At 34.5% G+C, this 15,116-nt stretch overlaps 1 pseudogene; it reads right to left on the bottom strand.

Annotated features, from left to right (window-relative positions):
* Window positions 1–12,948: 12,948 nt before the first annotated feature.
* LOC132189850 (AAA-ATPase At5g57480 pseudogene) lies at window positions 12,949–14,859 on the bottom strand (annotated as a pseudogene).
* Between the last annotated feature and the right edge of the window lie 257 nt (window positions 14,860–15,116).

The raw sequence follows: 15,116 nt of genomic DNA, 5'->3' as shown, positions 1-15,116 counted from the left end.
CGCCACCGTAGGGATTGCTTGTTAGGCTACCAAAAACCAAGAATATGATACTCATTTGTTAACAAAAATTGACCATTAATTATTTTATGGTCAAAAGTTAGAATCTTAGACCAAAATTTGTACATAATGAGCGATGTCCATAAATGTCACCAAGCTGTCAAAGATTGGAGGATTCTTAGACCAATTAGCAAATTAAATGTATGAGCCAAAATTTTTTTGCAAGCATATCTTGGAGAATCTAGGTACCTTCCAAAATCAAAAGGTTCAACTCCCAAGATGTGGGAATAATGTATGTTTTGGTTAGAGATTTTAATAATTTTGCAGTTTGAATTGCTAACAATTTTGGTAATAAATATGAGAAAGTTTTTATGGAACTCACATTTCCTAATAGGTTTTCGACAACCTGTCCAACTATATAAAGCAGGTGAGCCTCAAAAGAACTCTCACATATTTTATTGGATTTGCTAGCAATCCCAACTAAAAATTGCTGAAGTTTTGAATCTATATTACAAGAGAAAATACGGTTATTGTTATTGGTTATTGGCTAAAATCGCTAACCGCAACTACCTAGGTAGTTAGTAAAATTGGATAACTGCCTCCGCTAACCGCGTTTTAAAAGGAAAAAAAAATAAAAATAAAAAGAGAAAAAACCAAAACCACATTATTTCTACGGTAATATAATAATACCCTACTACATATGATGTCGTTTCATGCATAGATATATAGGCGGTTAGCAATTAGCGGTTTTTTCAAATCCTAAAATTGCTAATCGCTCCGCCCTAAACGGTTAGCGATTTTTTTCTTTTTTCTAACCACCTTAAAAAACGCTTAGAAATTTAGATGGTTAGCAGTTAACCGCCGCTATTTCAGTCCTTATAGTATATATATGTTTTACAAGGAATTCTCATATTGGGGAATAGCTTTCCTAACGAACCCAATTAGAGCAATGCTATATTTATTATTTAACCAAACATATGGTACATCTCAAAACCTTATCGTCAAATGAAAAAAGCCAAGAATAAAATTTTAGTTTAAATCAAAATCATAATTCTCTTAGATAAAGGAGCTCTTACGGCATATGCCTTGTACTTGTATTAGGTGAACCCCTTTAAAATATTACTCTATAATATGATAAAGAAAAACATTCATGGTAAACTATTTTATCAAAAAAGTAATACTTGTACGAAAAAGAAGTGCTACATTATTTTAATTTTAAGGGGAAATTTCATAAAATCTCCCTGACATACCTCCCCTGAATTTTTAAAACTCTCACTTAAGCTCCCTAAATTTTGGTTTGTTCTCACTTAGGACCCTTTTAACGTTAAAGTCAAACAATTTGACTTTTTATACCCATTTTACCCTCTCCCAAAACTACGTCGTTTTGTGTCCTAACACTTACCCAGCCCAAAACGACATCGTTTTGGTTGAGGGTAAAATTGGTATAAAAAGTCAAATTGTTTGACTTTAAGGTTAAAAGGATCCAAAGTGAGAGTAAACCAAAGTTTATGGGGCTTAAATGAGAGTTTTGAAAATTTAGGAGGTACTTGTCAAAATGACTGAAAGTTCAGGGGAGCTTTATGAAGTTTCTCCTAATTTTAATTTAGGAAGAAGCCAATAAATGAAGTATATCAGTGATTCAGTGGGTATAAATTGATGTAGTGGAAGGCAAAAAGAGAGAAGAAAGATGTTCTTCTTTCTTGACTTCATTTAAGGAGAAGAAAAAAACAATATAGGAAGCCGAGCGATTATTTTATTGAAAAAATGATAAAGGGACTTTGCCAAAAGATAACATATTTATAGTCCCAACTCCAACAGTATCCTATTCTCCTAAAATAAGGGTGGATTTTGGTATTGCGATTTTATAGATAAAAAAATGTGATTTTTAATCAAATCGCATAAAATAAATCGTTTGAGATTGCGTCTTTTTTTTTATATATATATATAAAAAAATAAAATAAAATAAAATAAAATTGAAAACATAAAATTTTGCTTTTTCAAATCGGAGGTATGATGATTTTTTTTTTGAAAATTCTCAATTTTAAAGGATAAATTATAATTTTAAAGGTCAAACTGCAATTTTGCTAAACATTTTACTGTATTTTTAAAAATCACGTTTTCAAGTCCCAATCTTTCAATTTAAACATTGCGTCTTGTTTTATCCAAACTCAACCTATTCGTCAACGTAAGTATGAATAACTCTTCATTTAATATATATGTGGCATCTTACAAAAATAAAAAATAAAGGAAAGTCCACATATCTCCCTTAAACTACCACCTAATTGACAATGTCTCCCCCCCCCCTCAAACTACTAAAAATTGTCAATATTCCCTCCAATGACGAAACTACCCTTAGTAAAATAAAAACAAAAATACTAAAACTTCTAAAAAAAAACCTAAAACTATAAATAAATAAAATCCAAAGGGTGGCAAATTTAAATTTTTTTTAAAAAAAAAAAAATCCTTTGCATAAGAAAAAAATTAAAAATTTCGATTTTTTTTTTGTTATAAAAATGAAAATTTTTGTTTTTTGTTTTTTTACTTATAACTTTTTAAAATAAAAATTTCTGTTTTAAAAAAATTAACAATTTTCGTTTAAGAAAATAAAAATTTTCGTCTAAGAAAATAAAAATTTTCGTTTTCTAAAACAATTTTTTTTTTTTTTTAAAAAAAAAATCTTTTAAATAAAAATTTCGGTTTAAAAAAATCATTTAAAAAAAAATATTCGTTTAAAAAAATCGTTTTCAAAAAAAAATTAAAAAATTTCGTTTAAAAAATAATTTTTTTTTTAAAAAAAATCTTTCTTTTTAAATTAAAATTTTCGTTTAAAAACAATTATATTTATTTATTTATTTTTTGAATTTATAGGGGTATTTTTGTCTTATTGAGAAAAACATCGGGGTATTTTTATCTTTTTGCTAGCCTTAGGGGGATATTGACAATGTTTTGGTAGTTTGGGAGGATATTGTCATAATTGAAAATTTGGAGGAGACATTATCAATTGGGTGGTAGTTTGAGGGGGTATGTGCACTACAAGAAATCCTGTCATTAGGGGCGACTGCAAAGTGGACACTAATGATTACATATCAGCGTCCACTTTCAAAAGTCGGTGCTAATAGGTGATTATTAGAGTATGTCAACGCTAATATACTGGCGGGGATTATAAAAACCCTATCTAGTCACCAATGGCTACTTCCTTTTATACCCAACCAACGGGGCAACAATTAAATTGCATATTTTTTGCAATTTTCTTAATTATTCTTCATAGAAATTGCATACTTTTAGCATTACTCTTTCTTTATTTCTTTTCTTTTTCTTTTTTCTTTTTTATTTTTATATTTTGAGTAATGCTATACTATAGTTTTATCCTATAATTGTTTGGCACTCCAAATCAACTATTGGATATTTATCTTTATTTAGAAATGATTAATCCAAGGGTTAGTTGGAAGCTTCAACCTTGTTAGATAAATGTTTGATAGAATTATAATATCTAGCATTTCTCTTTTTTTTTTTTTTTTTAATAATGATTGATCCAATGGTTGGTGGGGACTGCCACATCAACACTATCAGATTTTTTTTTTAGTGAAAATTTGATGCTATATGAAGTTACAATATCATAATAAAATTAGGGTATTCTTCCATCCATATTTGCTCGAAAGATTGTTGAAGAGCCGCCTTTGCCAAATAATGGGCTTACCATGTTTGCTTCAATTCTAATATGTATCTAGTGTCATGATTGAAGACTATATAGTATTATATTCGAATCGTAAATCAAATTATCATACCTGCTTCAAGATTGGTCTTCCTTCCATAATGCATTTACTATTTTCAAAGCATCACCCTCCAAGATAATATTTGGTATTCCCAATCTCTACCAAATTTCACTGCCTTCCATGCAACAAAAGCCTGTAAACAGTTGGGTCAGTTATATACAACTTGGACGAGCATGTGGTTGCCAAGTCCTTTCCCTTATGGTTTCTAACAATTATATCCACCCACCTTCTTTGTTGTCTTCTCAATGGCCGCATCTCAATTAATTTTGATCAAACCACGTGAGGGAACCATCCATATTGGTACAATTGTATTTGGCTGACGTGCCTCCTTATTTTTTGCCTTTTGTTCTGCCTCTTAAAATTCCTCTATAGCCTCCTTCACCCTTATTGTGTCGGGTGTAAGAGATCTCCTCCAAATACTAATGTATTTCTATGGAGCCAAATCCTTATGGTTATTGTGGTCATTAATTCAAACTCTTCATTCTCAAACTTTGCTAGTGGCTTACTTGCAATTTGAAGAAAATCATCCTCACCACTAAATTTTTTTTTAAAATTTTTATAATATATTCTCCCCACATATCATTTGAAGATAGACATCGCTACAAGATATGACATGCATTCTCCACATTCACTTCATAAATTGGGCACAAAGGATCTTTAGTAATCATTTTTTAAAACAATTTTTTTTTTTTTTGGTTGGTAACAAATTATTACATGCTTTCTAAATAAACACTTTCACCACCCTCGGGACATTTAGATTCCAATAAATTTTCCACTCATTGCTATGCACGAAGGCTATGGAGCATTCACTTGAATCCCACATTAATATATCTTTCCTCATATGGTATGCATTTTTCACTGAGAGTTCCACATTTGACGTACTATTCCAAATCAATTTGTCGGTATGTATATTAGAAGTAATTTCCATACTGGATATTCTTTTAGCATCATCTTCATTAAAAATCTTATTTACAAGAGGCACATTCCACCACCTAGCTAGTATCTTTGTCAATGAGTTCCTTAACTCTTGCATCCCTATCCAACCTCTTGATTAGATTGCATTGCAAAGTTTTAACGGATTTAGGAGTCATTTATCTTCCCAAATTCTAATATTAGACCCATCTCCCCACTCACCACACCAACCTTGCCTTTAGAAGACTCTTTACCTACTATATACTCCTCCATGCATAGAATGACCTATGTCTGAGAGGAGAATTTGATAGAATATAATCCCTGGTTTCTATTATAGTGTTCTCACTTAAATAAAATACACATATTCTTCATATTAAGCTTTTGCCCTCACACTTTTTCATAAATTGTCAACCGCTATTGAATCTTGCTCCATTCCACAACATTTGCTTTACAAAATAATAAGCTATTGTCAGCAAAAAAAAGGTGGCTCAGTTTGGTTTTACCTCTCGTGGTTGGGACAGCTGACAACATCCTACTTTCTTCCGTCTTCTAGAGGAGAGAGCTCAAACCTTCAACACATCAAATAAAAAAGGTAGGGGGATAAATGATTATCTTCCTTGAGCCCTTTGGATATAACGACTTTTTCGTGAGGCTGGCCATTAATAAGGACATAATAATTGACTAATATGACACAGACTGCGATTAATGTCACCCATTTATAAGAAAAGTCAATCTTCTTCATTACTGTTTCTAGAAAATTTCTTTCAGCTCTGCCAAACGCTTTATTCATATCTAGCTTTAGCGATGTTTCCTTCATTCACTTTCATCCGAGATTGCATGGTGTTAAGCGCCTCATAAGCTACCAAGATATTATTTGTAATCAACCTCCCAGGGATTAAAGCACAATGATCCTTGGAGGTAATACTTTGCAATATTTTCTTCAACCCTTTCGGCAATACATTTGGCAATTAATTTGTACAAGACATTGGAAAAAGTAATTGGTTGGTATTTTGTTACTTTGGATGGGGTTTCCATTTTTGGAATCAGGGCTATATAACTATAATTAATGTTAGCACAAAAAATTCTAGAATTCAAGAAGCCTAAAACAGCTTGACATACCTCTCCCCCCAATATATATATATATAATTTTTTTTTTTTTTTATATAAAAACATGTCGCAAAACTGCTGGACCTAGTAATTTGTAATTGAGGTTGTTTAATTATAGTTTCCATCAGAAACACAAATTTGGGCTTTTTTTACTTTACTACTTGGTAAAGGTCTTGAACTGTCTGAGGGTTTTCAAACCCTTGATAGTTTTAACTTACGACACTCATGACGGGGCTAGTTGTTGGAAATGGTGTCCAAAACTTCAATTTGTTGGATAATGTTTTAAATATTATGATAAATAACAGTAGACATATACAGATATATTCTTACATGACATATATGTGTGATTGTGTATTATTCGATTATATGTATATAAGATTCCTAAGATGTATTGTATTTGAGTGATTGTGTATTGTCCAATTATATGTATGTAAGATCCCTAAGATGCATTGTATTTGAGTGATGGTATGTGTATCACATAAGATCATACTCAAAGGTCCTTACAACTTATAAACTAATTGTTCATAGTAGTAAATGGAATTTGGAACCCCATTTAGACTATAACATATCGAACATCAACGACTTGTCTTAGTTAGGAGAAGCAGGTAGGCTTTAGGTTGATAAGTTGGGGTATTGGCAGGTTTGGGCTATACACCGGACATGACCACTTGAGTTATCATTCGTTTACTAATACTGTCTTAACAATGATGTACGTGCACGACGGCTTATAATATTTACTCTAAATCCTGAGAAGGTCTTTGCACTCCGATGTGAAGTGTAGATTACTTTGATGTATTAAAAGAATTAGATCTATTAGCGGTCGATCTAACCTCGGTAAGTTAGGTGATCGCATGTAGCATTGTGGGAACATTGATTTGAAGAAGGAATCCAAATCCTTTGTCTAAGACAAAGCGACAAGGAACATTCCCATTGTTTTAGATTTAATGGGAAATATTATCCTGAAGCTCGGGCTTGAGTGTTTCAGTAGGCATGATTGAAACTTATGCATGTACAATGTGAGAATATTCCTCACAATGTATATAAGGATAATCATGAAGTTAAATCATTGACTCAAGGAAAGATGTAGTGAACAAAGTGACAGTACATAGACTTTAGTTCGACTACGGAATGATTCTATGGAGGGGTAACATACAGAATAAGTACGTCATGAAGATTAGTTGATTAACTCAAAAATATTCATTAGAGTGCAGTCACAGTTATGTAGAGGTATTAATTGTGATTAAATAGAGTTGTGTGATATGGTCAATGTAGACATAGTCGCAGACCTATTAAGTTAATGATATTTTTTCCTTTGGGCCCCTCTTTGAGCTAATGTAAATTGACTAGTATAAATATTGGGCCTCAGTTATATTTATGTGTATTTAGTTGAGATGTTTTATTTTATAAAACATAAGCCAAAGAGATTTATTAATCTAAAGGGCTAAGTTGGAGAAATTAGACTTAGGGAATTAAATAGAGCAATTAGGCTCATGATATAATTCTTACAGGCTAAAGAATTAAAATAAGCTTTGGGCTTTTTGGTTTTAATTCTTGTAGCTAGTAAGTAAAATTTAGGCCCAAGGGAATTAAATTCAAATGGCTAAAGTTAAGTTTAAAGAGCATTGGGATTGAGGATAAAACCCAAGCCCAAGTGTTGAACCAAGTGGCCTTAGGCGCATGGGGAGAGAGTAATCTCTTCCCCATGACCGTGTATGTGTAGAAGGGCAAGGAAGATCTTTTGACCCATTGACCGAATTCTATTATGACTAGGGTTTTCAAAACCCTAGTCTCACATGATTAAGAATCAGTTTTCTCTTGAGATTCCAATAATATAAATAGAGGTGCCAAGGAGAAGCAAAAAGGGCGAATTGAGTGTGGAAACACATCAGACTTACAGAAGAATTGAAAAATTGTTTTCTATCTTTTGAAAGTAATACACGCCTAAGGGAGATAATTACTCTCTAGGTCTTTGCTTCTAGTTTTCTCTAGCCTCTTGAAAAAATAGTGTGAGCCCACACTCACAGTCATATTCAGTTATCAAAGAGAAGATCTGATGGAAGAATTGAATCCTCAATTCTTGGAGAATCTTGAAGTTCTTGGAGAAATTCAAAAAAATGAAAGTGTACATCAAGATCGTTTTGAAGATCAACCACAAGTTCATCAAGAACGTGATGAACACGAAGAATGCGAAGAACACGAATAATGCAAAAAACATGGAATGAGTATTGACTCATACTATAAGTTTGAAAGTTCGTTGGAACAACAATTGCTCAGCCCTACATCATGGGAAGAACAGTTGTACGCTCCTACGCCCCAATGCCTAGGAGGGGTTGAAGCTACATTATTACTTATATGTTATTAGATCTAAGTATGTTTATCTTGTTGGCAAAAGTTCTTGAGGATTGTATTTTTTTAATCCACCGCATAAAAAGAAAAAGTTTAGAAATTTACGCAAACGATCCCAACACTGGTTACCAACCTCTACCGTTATATTATTTCCTGCTTCCATGGTACTCAACCTCTTTTTTTTTTTCCTTGCCCTTTGTCACCTCTATTATCGACACCTTCGCTAGGCTCTTTTTGTTATTTTGTGCCCACTATGCCTCCCATTTCGTGCTCGTTGCTTCCAATTTTTCAAAGGCGTTTTGACACTTTTTTCTGTTTCTGAATTCCTTGCTCTTCAAGTTTTCATTACCATTTACTTCGTATGACATCGACACCCAATAATATAATAGTTGTGTGATAAAAATGTAATTTGATCATTACTCATCTCAACCAATCCTTCTATTAGTCCTTATTAAAAGAAAAAATAATATAAAATTCAGGAGTTTGTTAGGGCTGATTTGAAGTCGTCTAATTCATTAGGATTTAACTATCAATTTGGATACAGATATGGGCTGGCCTGGACTGATATTGGTCGGTGGAAGCCCGGCCCATTTTCACCCCTGAACTCCTGCTCTCAACTCTCAGCTGAAAACTCTCAAAAGCCTTCTCTCTCTCGCTTGCCGCTCAAATTCTCTCGCTCTCTCTCTGCTCTGCTTCAACTTGGGCTTCAATGGAGGTTGATAAAGAAAATTCTAGTCTTATCTACTCTGTGAATCTCTTTAAGTTATCTGTGCTACTGTAATCTCAATTCCAACTTGTCGCTCTTTGATGTTCCGTTCGGTTGCTGGGAAATTGTCGGAAAGTCAGGGAAAATTCATAAGTTTTTGCAACTCCGATTGTCGGAATTTCCATTTGTACGCCTTCCACGAATACACTTTTCTTTTGTAGCTCCATAATCCCAGCAATCAAGCATAACATTATTGCTCTCCGTCTTTATTAGCTTGATACAGTTCTTTTCGTTCTAGGTTTGGTATCATTGTATATATCTTACATAATCGACACTTGATTGGTCTTCTTCTCATTTCCAAGTGTTTCTTTTTCAGTTTCTTGGTGTGGATTTTTCCCATTATATGTGAGATTGTGTTTTGATCTTGCTATCCATCAGCTTCACTTCGCATTGCATCATTTTTCATCTTGACAACTGCATTTCATTTGGAAAAGGGAGCAGTAGAGCAGAACCTTGTTTTTCATTAATTTTTTGTGTTGGCTCTGGGTTTTTTTTTTTTTGTTTTTTTTTTTTTTGTAATATCAATAGCTGAAACTAACACCAAGTGCTTAGGTCATTGTTGCCATTGTATCTTTAAAACCCCATTTTTGTAGTACGTGAATAACTAAGTAGTTTGAAGTTAAACCCCCTTTTTGTAGTATGAAAAAATATTGGAATGCTGACATGTTGTATAAAATTCTAATCATCTAATTTCTGTTTAAAAGTTTGTTCTCTTTATGTGAATGCACACGCTTAAATATGTGAGAAGCCCACTTAGGTCCTGCAATCACAGCCTATGCCATTTGATTTTTATTTGGTTAATATTGCTGGCTTGGTCTATTATGTTGTCTAATGAGTAAGATTGGTTAAATCCTGCAATCCTCTTTCTGGTTGATATTGCTGACTTGGTTAATATTTGGTTAACATGTGTGTTCACTGCAGCCACCGTCATCTGATAAAGCTAAACAGACTGATGAGGACCGAATAGTTCTTGAGCTATCTGAAAATGACCCCCATTTTGATAAAAAGAAGGTGAGAATCTTTGAGTTCTCTATTGTTTTTCATCAAAATTTTCTTGAATCACAGGTGCAGTTATTTAAATATTAATGGTTAGAAATGTGAGGATGAAATGTTATTGAATTGAACGATGTATATAATTACTTGAGGCAGTCACTTATTGCTGTCCTCTATATAATGAAGTGCAGGGAATTGATACTGAACTCCAGTGGCATACCAATAATTAAAATTCAAATGATGCTGCATTTATTGTTCAATATATAATTGTCAGGTTCTTGTTGATTAAGCTGTATAGGGAAGAAAACTTGGTATACAAATACTGACAGTGATTGTTCCATTTTATGTTAGCATCTATACACTGTTCTTAATTTTCATTAATTTTACAGTTTATTCAACTTATACTTTGATAATATTTACTTCTTGGTGAAGGAACCGATTACTTTTAATTTAATTGAGCTGTTAAGTTGCTGCCATTCTTCTGATTATTTGTCACACCTTTTTGGCAGAAATTACTTCAAAATATGGGTTTTAATACCGAGGAACAGATTTTTCTTAAGAGCTCTTCATGTCCCAATTGGATAAGTACGTCCTTGAAAGCAATGCTTCAGATAGCAAGAATCATACACGTAAATGAGGTAAATTCTAATTCTGCTCTCTAAACTACTTGGTTTTTTCACTCTAGGGACGGAAGCCCAGAGGGTTTACCTTATTTCATGTTTGAGCAATAGGAAAGCCAAATACTTTGCCGTGCAGGTTTAACTTTCTGAAACTTGTAGCTTCAATCAGTGGCAGGAGTAGAAGTTTATCTCTTGGGGGATCGAGTTGGACTAATATTATGACGATTAAATATTTTTTAGGAAAATTATGTCACGACCCCTTCATGCTTTTGCACTTTTGGACTTTGAGACCACAGTTTCCAATTTGGTAATCAAGACTCTGGCTGGGTTGTCATCCAGTCACGCATGTGGCCTTGACTGGGTGCTGCCACCCAGCCATGGCGAAGCTGCCCCTGTCACGGCTATAGTTGGGTATGAGTTGGGTGTCACCCAGCCCAACCACTTTCTTTTTCTGCTTTTTTTGTTTTGTTTTGTTTTGAATTTATGATCCAAAGGCATACTTTTATTTTCATATCATTTATGTTATCTATTTGACGGAAAAAACTGACGTAGGTCTCGATTTATATATATTTAAATTGGAAACTAGGGTCTCAATTTTTTTTAATAAAAGTGCGAAAGCACGAGATGATTGTAACATAATTTCCCTATTATTTTTTTAGTTCTTTTTATATATTGAACTTGACAAATATGTGCTATAAGATGGACAACAAGATTGGGCATTTCTAATCAATTATCATGTAGATATTATGTAATTACACAAAAAAAAAAAAAACCTAGAAAAACTAATTATCTCCATTAGGTCCTTCATTTGGCATTGGGAGAATGCTACCATACAAAAAAATCTTTTTGATATATGACACTAGGTGGGAATTGAGGGTGGGCCAGTTCAGTCATTTGCCTCATGGGAGAAACAGAATTAAGACTAAAAGAACTCTAATTTTTGTTTTTGGTGTAATGATAGAATACCCACATATGTACCATGGATATAGTCACAAGTAAAAGCATAGTGTCACACCTGTCATACCATTTGTCAACGCTTTTATTTTTTTATCAAGAATTCAATAATAATTTTAAAAATCACCTCAAAACATATAAAAGTAAGAGCGTGAGAGTAAAATTATATGTAGTATTATTCATAAAATTGATTAACATAATAGTAATTACATTTGATTCATATTGTTGACATGTTAGAACATTTTCAGCATACTCCAAATGAGTCTGTTCTTTAAGTTTAGGGAATATGTTCAAAACATCCTACAACATACTCCCTAAATGAACTACAAACATTAAAATTGCTACAGGGGAACCCAATGTTTTGGGTTCCACTATTATAGTCCTTATGATAATTAAAATATAAAAAAATGATTCTCTCTTCTCTCCTCTCTCTTCTCACAATTCTCTCTTATTTCTCCTCTCATATATATATAATATAATTAAAAAAAGCAAATATTTTAATGATATAGGGAATAATTAAGGGAAGCTATTGGGATGTATTTTGATATAGGAAAGTAAAAAGTAGTTTGGATCCTTAAATGTGGAAAAAAAAAATGACGAGGAAACTGCTAGGAATGCTCTTAAAAAAAATCAAAGATTTTTTTTTAAATAAAGTCATGTGTTACTTAAAAAAGAAAATAAAAAAAAAAAAAAAAAAACTATCAAAGATTGGTTCATGAAAAGTTTAATCTTCTACCCCTAAATTTTAGTTTTAAGGCATTAAAAACTAAATATTAAATTAGAGAAATTTAACTAACAAAAAAAATAACAATTTTTTTTTTTTTTTTAAAAAAAAAATATATGTCTGAAGCATAGCAGGATTCCTAACCGATAGAGCCTTTGACAACCCACCCATTGCCCTTTCCACCAGCAAAAAATGTCAAACATTTTCTCATTATAACTCACAACTCAAACACTGTCCACCTCCTTTTTCCTACTTTTTTCCCAACACAAAATCTCCGGCATCTTTTTTTTTCTTTTTTGTTTCACCTTTTTTTTTTTTTTTTTTATGCGTCTTTTTCCCACAAACCTATCCACTAACACAGTCTTCCTACTTCGTTCCTCCCTCCCTCCCTCCCAGAATGGCATTAAAAGAGAGTTTTATTTTTTTAAAGGTAATTTTATGATCATTTGTGATCAGTATGTGTATTTTTTTGAAACGCCCAACAAGTCGCATCAAAAAATAGATTTGGCCATGTGCTTCCCAGGTGGTCACAAAAAAGCCTAAGCTAGCTAGCAAGTTCATTTTCGACCAAGTACCACCAACCACCACAATGATAATTGATATGTGTAATGTAACACAAAAGATGTCCCATGATATGTCCAACCCATCACATGTAAAATTAATTAATACGCTTATTTATGGATTCACATTCTTCATTATTCCAACAAAAAAACAACACAAATATATTATATATATTTATATAAAAACATGTTTAAATCGGATGCCAAGTTTTTCCCTATAGTTCTCCTCACTCAGAAGCCCACCAAAATCATTTCAAGCTCTAAACTTTCTGCACCATAAATAACACAAAGGGCAAAAAAAAAAGAAAAAAGAAAAAAACCCTAAAACCTTCTCATTTCTCTATCGCACTGTCATCTTTCTCGTCGTTTCCTTTTCCTTCCTTACAACTCTCCTCCTCCGGAAACTCACAGCCTTGCTTGGGGCTCTCCAATGCCCGCTTCTCCTGCTCCTCCTCTTCCACGTCATCCGCATTCTTCACACGCCTCTCCGCTCTCACCTTCAACGCATCCAACACCTCCCTCGCCGCCTTCTCCTTATCCCGCCGGTTTTTGATCAGCACCTCGCTGACATCCGCCGGCGTCATCTCCGCCTTGTCAACGACGTCCTCCAACTCCTTCAACACCGCGCCATCCAAATCACCCTCATCGATCCCCAGGTAATTCTTCAGCAGAATCTTCAACGCCGGGAACGAACAGTAGCTCATGTATATATGCATATCCATCCTCCCGCTCCTCAGCAATGCCGGATCCAGCTTCTCCATGTGGTTCGTGGTGAACACGAAAATCCTCTCGCTCCCGCAGCACGACCATAACCCGTCTGTACAATTCAACAACCCGGAAAGCGTTATCGAATTGTTCCCGCCGGCGCCGTCCTCGCCGGAGACACACCCACCTTGCATTTCACCCACGTCGTAGTAAGTATTACTACTGTTCTTCCTGTTGGTCAAATTCAGAGAACAATCAATGTCTTCAATGACAATTATAGACTTGGAGTTCGTCTTCACCATCAGCTTCCTCAGCTCCGAATTTGTGTGCACCTCCGTCAGCTCCAAGTCGTATATATCGTAACCGAGATAGTTTGCCATGGCGGCAATCATGCTTGATTTTCCGGTCCCCGGCGGCCCATATAGCAGGTACCCCCTCTTCCAGGCCCGGCCGGTTTTCTGGTAGAATCCTTGACCGTTGGCGAAATCCACGAGATCCTTCAGGATCTCGTCCTTCTTGACGGGGTCCATGGCTAACGTCTCAAATGTGCTCGGATGCTTAAACGGTACAGAGTCCCAGGATCCGCCTCTTGAGTTCGTGTAGAGAAGGCGGTCTTGGTTCTTTCTCCTCATTTCGTTGGCCTTTTCCATTATGTAATCCAAATAGGAATCGAGAATCAGCTTTTTGTCGCGCTTCTTGATTCGGAGAGTGAAGCCTCGTTTTTCTTCCGGCAGAGGGCACCAATAGAAAGTCTGGGATTGCCTCTGGGTGACGATGTGTTCCCAGATGACGGTGACGCCCTTGTAGGCGTCGACGATGCAGTCATTATTGGAGAGGCCGAAGGTGATGGCGCTGGAGTTGAGCGCGCGGGTGAGGCTGAGACGGCTGCCGGTGATGGAGACGGAGGAGCTCAGATAGAGCTGGACGGCGTTGTAGAGCTCGTTGGTGTTGACGCCATCGATCTCCGTGATGTCGAAGTAGCAGTATGAGGAGAACCAGTTGGAGATCCGGTTTAAGAGCTTGAAAGTGACGGACCGGAGCTCCGGCGGGAATACCACTTGCAGGAGCGTTTGGCAGAAGGCTAAAACTCCCAGAAGGGAGGCCAAAGAGGTCCAATACTCTTTCATTTCTTTTTCTTTTGGCATTGAGACTTGAGAGAGATGATGGGTGTTGCTCAATTTATAGAGAATGTGAAACTAGTGGGCTTTGGAATTCTTCTGGGAAATTTGTCGACAGAGGAGAGAGAGAGAGGGGTTGGGAATAAAGCATAGGTGGGGAAATCTTAAAAAGGGGGAAGGAGGGAAAAAAACAAAAAGGGTTTTTGGATTTATGAGTTGCGAAGAGATGAGAGTGCAGAGATGGGGCCTATTTACCGAGGTTTTTGTTGGAGCTTTATTGAGTTTTTTTTTTTTCTTTTAATCGAAGAAGAGAGATATTAAAGAAAAATTTAAATTTAAAGCATTAATATTAAATTTAAGATGATACAATTTTTTTTTGAGTGATATAATCCCTAAAAGGTTAACCTTCTACTTTTAAATTTTATGTTTGAATCAAAAAATTAATTTTGAGACATTAAAAATTAAATATTAACTCATAGTAATTTAATTAAAAAAATAACAAATTTTTATTTATTTATTTTTTAATATATGTCCAACGCTT

This window comes from Corylus avellana, chromosome 9, assembly GCF_965113065.1.
Source record: "Corylus avellana chromosome 9, dhCorAvel1.hap1.2, whole genome shotgun sequence".
In the NCBI taxonomy this organism is placed as follows: Eukaryota; Viridiplantae; Streptophyta; class Magnoliopsida; order Fagales; family Betulaceae; genus Corylus; species Corylus avellana.
The sequence above is the reverse complement of the archived record's forward strand: the minus strand, read 5'-3'. Positions and strand labels throughout refer to the sequence as shown.